Source organism: Apteryx mantelli, chromosome Z (genome assembly GCF_036417845.1).
Source record: "Apteryx mantelli isolate bAptMan1 chromosome Z, bAptMan1.hap1, whole genome shotgun sequence".
In the NCBI taxonomy this organism is placed as follows: Eukaryota; Metazoa; Chordata; class Aves; order Apterygiformes; family Apterygidae; genus Apteryx; species Apteryx mantelli.
This window is the reverse complement of record NC_090020.1, coordinates 74221476-74227475: the sequence shown is the minus strand read 5'-3', so window position 1 is coordinate 74227475 and position 6000 is coordinate 74221476. Positions and strand designations below refer to the sequence as shown.

At 50.5% G+C, this 6000-nt stretch overlaps 1 protein-coding gene across 2 annotated transcripts in view; it reads left to right on the top strand.

Annotated features, from left to right (window-relative positions):
• The first annotated feature begins 2547 nt into the window (after positions 1 to 2547).
• RAI14 (retinoic acid induced 14) overlaps positions 2548 to 6000 on the top strand; it is a 100243-nt gene continuing 96790 nt past the window's right edge. For both annotated transcript variants that reach the window (XM_067316101.1, XM_067316100.1), the window contains exon 1: positions 2548 to 2598. The gene's annotated coding sequence lies outside the window, so the exon portion shown is untranslated. The remainder of the gene's footprint in view (positions 2599 to 6000) is intronic.

Here is a 6000-nt window from a genome sequence, read left to right as displayed (position 1 = left end):
GAACAAGTTCAACAAGGAAAAAAGTGTGTGGCACAATTTATGAAACAAATTTTAAGGGGGGTGACAGGGAAGAGAGGAGGCAGTTCAGGAATCTGATTTTCTTTGCAAATAATTTTTAAGTGGAGCTGTGACCTTCACTTTGTGTTCTGCACTAGGCAATAGCCAGAAGCAGGAAAAAAAAATTAACAACGCAAAGTAAGCTAGTTAGCAGATGCTATCAAGACAATGCAAACTGAGTGATAAGGTGCAACTAAAGATATCTCTAAGCCGCTTTCAGGTCTCTCCCTTCTGGAGAAGTAGCTAGGAAGGCATGGGTGGATTCATTTCACCCTCATCGTGGTGCACAGCTGCTCTAAGTTATAACTGGTTGCAACATCTCCCACAGAGTTTTTCCATGAGAGGCTGAGCAAAGACAATATTCTCTTGCTCTCCCATCCTCTTCGCATGCCTCTTGCGCAAAGGAATTACAGGGCATGGGAAGTCCATATCACACAGCCAATGTGCTAATATTTAGATTTTGAGAGAAGTTGCTTGTGGAGGATGTACTTCTCCAGTTTCTGCCTCTTGCAGATCAGCCTCTGTCCACCTTACCTCAACAACCATTGTTAGCTCTTACATGGCATTTAGTAAGAGTAGATCTCAACAGGCTTTCAAGAAAATACTTGTCATCAACCTGTAGATAGGGAGTAGAAGCACAGGTGGCAAAAATGACTAGCCCAGAGTCCTACAGCATACTGAGGGTAAAACTAGGAATAGAGCTGAGGTCTCGATTCTCAGTCTTGCCCTCTGTCCCAAGAGGCTTCAGCCACAAAATCACATGGGAGTGTTTTGAATGAGAGGCAATGCCCTGTCCTTGCAGGGAGACCAAAAGGAGAAATAATTGCCTATATGCAACATGCTTTGTAGCTAAGCTAGCATTGCCAGGGAACTATAATGTTCCTATTTTTATTGTTTCTGCGCAAATTAAATTCTCAGCATTTACTATATCAGATTAATATTGGTGTGTGTATTTTTTGTAAGAAAACAGAGAGAAAACTGTGCTAGCACAATTATTTGGTTGTTCTCAGAGGTGAAACAAATGTGAAACAAATTGACCAACGTTAGGACTGCACATGAGTAGAGGAAAATATGCTTCTGGTGATAATCAAGTGTATTCATATAATAACAATACTTGTGACTATTACAATAATGACCTAAGGTTTCGAAGCGGTCACTTCCTCCTAGTACTTTCCTCCCCTTTGGAAGGCGTTGATATGTTTGTGAACTGAGAAGATTAAGACTGATCAGAGCAATTAAATGAGACCTTATCGGAAGGGGAACATGGCAGTGGTGAGTGGGACTGGACAGACAGGCCTTTCCAATGGGACGTGACGGGAAGATGCCTAACAGATCTCCAGCAGGACCCTAGAGGCAGGATGGTAGGTAGAGGCTAACCAACTTGACAAGAGATTTTGTAAACAAAGTGTCCAGAGTTTTTCACACAGGGTCTGGAAGACAACTGTGCTCTTTTTGGTGAGATATGGAGGTGGGACAACGGTTTGTCATGGGCTTGCCAGAGGACTCTGGAAAGAGGGTTCGGTTGGTTCAACGTTGAGAAGGCGGCTTTGGCCAACACAGGAGAGAGACTTTTGTGGGATATCCAGTGAAGCAATACCTTGGCTCAGCGACAAAGCCCACTTGTAATTGTCAAATCTCTAAGCTCCTTTGTAACCAAACACTACAGTGGTCATTAATTTGGCTTTTAAACAAAAAGTGCCCTGCTTTTTTTTTTTTTCTTTTCTTTTGGAGCAGTCGTTCCTGCTAGGGGTCAGAGAAAGGGGAAATCGAGGCACGGGGCAGCTTTGGAGGGAACAGGAGCGCAGGACTCCTCACGTGCGGAAGCACATGCTGAATTCACATTCCCTGAAGAACTCGACTTAGGTTTCGGCCGCTCTGCTCTCTCCCGACGAGGCCAGAAGGTGTCAAGAGGGAGAAGGGGCTGGGAGCCGGCTCCCCGCACACCCTTCCCGCAGACCTGGCCCCCCGACTCCCCACGGGGAGAGCAGGGCAGGCTTCTCCAAGCGCCTGCCGCGGGTGCTCGGTCCCTTCCCGGCCCCGGTGACCGGGTTCCCTCTTCCACCCCTCCCCGGGGTGACCCGGGGACACCCAAGTGCGCCGCCACCCCGCCCCGCCGCCTGCCGGGGGCCCTTCCACCGCCGCCCCCTCGGGGGGTCCCGCGCGCGCCGCAACGGCCGCGGGGGGCGCCAGGCGCAACGGGCGGGCGGCTCCGCGCGCCGCCACGTGACCCTGCTCCGCGCGCGCGGGGCCCCCCGCGGGGGGGGGGGCGGGGGCGTCCCTCCCGCTCCCCCCCCGCGGGGGGCCGGGGCCCCGTGGTCACGTGGCCGCGGAGTGATGTCACGGCTCCCCCCGCCCCCCCGCCCCAGCCCGCGCGGGTCGAACGTGGCGCGCGCGCGGAGCGGCCGAGTGTCCCGGGGCGCGCGGTGGCGGCGCCGCTCCGCCCTTCGCAGCGGCGCGGCCCCGTGCGCGGCTCCCGGCGGCGGCGGCGAGCGGAGCGGAGCGGAGCGGAGCGGGACGCGGCGGCGGCGGCTCCTCCATGGGGTGAGTGCGGCCGCGGGGCGAGCGCCGTGAATAGGGGCTTTGTGTGCGGCGCCCACCTGCCCCCGCCCTCCGCGGGGCGCTCCCCGGCGGAGCCCGCGGGGGCGAAGCGCAACAGGAGGAAACTTCTCCCCCCCCCCCCCCAAAAAAAACCGTGCCGGAGAGCCGGGGGGGGCCGCGGGTCGCCGCCGCTCGGCGATTTCATTTCACTCGCTTCACTGCTGCCCTCGCCGCCTGCGCGGCGTCGCCTGGGCCCGGGGGCAGCTGCGCCGCCTCCTCCCGCCCCCTCGGGGTAAATTCACACCCCCTCCCCCAAAACGGCGCGGGTGGGGGGGCCCTTCCGCTGCTTCGCTCGCACGGAAAGGGGCCCCGGGGGGGGGGGCGAGGGGCCGGTTACCGGCGGGGCCCCCGGTGCAGCGCGGCGTCTCCCGGCAGCCGCGTCCGCGCCGCGACGTGCGTGTGGCAGCAGCGTCCTCAAAGACCGAGATTTCTTTTTCTAGTTAACTGTTTGGGGAAAAAAAGAAAAAAAAAGAAAGAAAACTCGGACTGCGTAAGGAATCGCATCGAGCTGAACCAGAAACCTGGTGTTTCCAGCAAAACACGCGAAGAATTTCGCTTTATCTCGCGCAGCGCCCGGCTGCGAGCGCCTGCCTCCCTCTGCCATTGTTACTTGTGATACTCTGAAGTTTCTCCCTGTGAGCAGGCTGCTTAAATTCTGCCTTATCAGCCTCTCAGGATCTTAACAAATTCTCCCGTTTGTCTTTGTATCCACTGTGACTATGCTCTGCTACAGAACTGATACAAAACACTGTCTAGTTGCAGTGTGTGCTGGGGCAGTGGAAGACAGTCGTCTTTTTGTATAACAGCTGCTTTGGGATTAGTGTGTTTTATTTAGAAAAGAAAAAAAAGCTTAAATGCCAAAAAATATGCATACATCATTTTAGAAAGGCCTTCTGATGTCCAGGATTAACTAGGAGTAAGTGAATTTTGTAAATATCTGTCAGTGACCTGCTTGGCTCTTGTCTTGGGACGCTCATGGAAGGCTGTCAATGAGATTTTATTTACTAATAAAAGAATTGCATAAGAGCCATATGGACCAGAGTGAAGGAGTATTTGAGCAGAACAGTGCTTGATACGAGCTCAGGGTTCTCTTGTGTTGCAGCCAAGCTCTGTGCCAATAAGTCACTGTGTAGTAGCAGGAGTCAGTCCTTCCACTCTCTAAAAATATTGGCCCTGTGCTGTTCGCTTCCCTCTTCCAAGAGTGCATCTGCTAGCAAAACAATAAAGAGCTGCCTCCTCCCTCTGCATCTCTGAACCAACAAATTGATCATATCAAGTGGAGAAGAGACCAGGCAGGAGGTTGCTGGTCTCATTAAGTGATGTAAGCATTTCACAAGGGGGTTTACTCACTTGTCCTTTCAGTGTTTTTCTGTTTTTCCTGCTGTTTTTATGTTCCCCACTATGCTACCTTTCTTCTCCCCATCTCTGATAAGGAATGTGTGCCTCTTTTGAGGGAGGAGCAGTGCCTGGAGAATATGAAAGCTAAGTTCTTGTGCAAGTTGCTGGCAATTTCTAAATCCTGCTGCAACAGTACCCTAATCACATTCCTTCTGAGAGCTGATTGTGGGCTAATTCTTTTTACATAGGGATAAAGCGTGAAATAACTATAGAGGAAAAAACAAGCAAAACTAGAACAAATCAACCCAGAGCTTTAGTGCCTTGCTTACTGGCAGAGAGATAGTACGCTATTGAAAATCCCAAGTGGCTTTTATTAGGAGGGTGGTAGGTAGGAGCATGGCAATCCATAACATCTTCTTGGGTTATGAATCCACATAACTTGCTTTCCTTCTGTTTGCAGGCTTCCTGCAAGTCTGAGAAGCCTCTTCCCTCTCGCACTTTCCTTGGAGTTGCTGTGTGGGAGCATGTGTGTGATAGCTGTGCATGTGAGTAGCTGGAGCTTGCTTTCGGAGTGCTGCTCCTAACACTTTGAGGGTCATTTAATGATGTGCTCTTAGAGCACAGAGGATGTAGTACAAATAGCTACAGTTCAGGCAATACATTATCATGGAGCTTATCTCTGTCAAACTGCCAGAGGCAAACATGGGTCTGGTGAAGTGCGGAAGCAACCCAAGATTTCCACTGGCGCTTAGGGTTAAAAGCCTAAGTACCTGCAGAGGACTGCTGGAGTAAAAGTGACACAGCAGTGACAGAAGGTATCCTTCCCTCCTGTTGACATACAGAACAGGATGGTCAGTAAGGCTTGGAGGTGGTGGTGGTGGTTGGTGTGCTGAACTTGTCACCAGCTCTGGAGGGGAGATCCTGCAGCCTGATGGTTAGTGCATTTGCCTGGGAAGTGCAAGATCTTCACTCAGGTCCTCCCTCTGCAGGGCAGGTCTTGCATTTTAGGTTAACGTTGTAATCACTTAAAGGTGTTGCCTAAAGCTGCTATAGTCTCCCTGTAGTTTGGTACCTGGAAGCCGTTGCTTTTATTGAAAATACTGTAAAATAAGATGTGGGATCTTTTTTGACCTGAAAGGGGTGGTTAAAGGGAAGAGCCCAAGTTTGTTCAGCCCTAATGATAGAAGGAGGGTTTGTATGCTCCTGTGTCTATGGCTCTGTAACTTCAGTAGCTGGACACCTTCCACTTTTTGCAACTGCTGAGGGGCAGGGAGGTACAGTTGCCTGTTGCAGATGGGCCCAAGGACACAACGGCCTATGTCTGGATTCCCAAATGTAGTGGGACAACTCAAACTTCCCTAGGGAGTCTAGCACTCAGGTGCCTTCTGAAAATCTTGGCTACAGGAACTTGCCTAAGACCCCAGCAGGAAATCTCTAATGGAGATGTGGAGATTCGGAGAGCTCTGAAGCCTGAGAGAGGTGTTCTAAATGCTAGATCCTCTTCCTCAAAATGTATGCAACACTTAGTGCTGCTGCTATTGAATATAAATTTCAACAAATCTAAATAAAGTCAAATGAAAATCACTTATCACTAAGATAAGCAAGTGGATCTTGCCAATATTATGCATTAATAGTCTTCCAGGATAGAAAATATCTGAATTCCTAATACTTTTTTTTTTTTTTTTTTAAGGAATGGATGTACTTAGCTTTTTTGCTTGTAAACACACCCAACTCTCTTCTCATTTTCAGGTAGTGTTTAAAAATGTACTGCATTTTCATCAGCTAAAATATTTTCCCCGCCCAAGAACTTGAAAGCTGAATAGGGGAGTTGTCATTAGCACTGTCTTTGGAAACTTCTCTAGTCCAGAAATACTTAGAGCGGGATACCCTTCCAAGGTCCTTTAAAAGTATAAGGGCAGAGTTTATGGCACTGGGGCTGGGCAGGTGTCTTATGTAAATTAAATTGCTGTTCCGGTCTGGTCCTCTTAACTCCTACCCTAGTAGGTG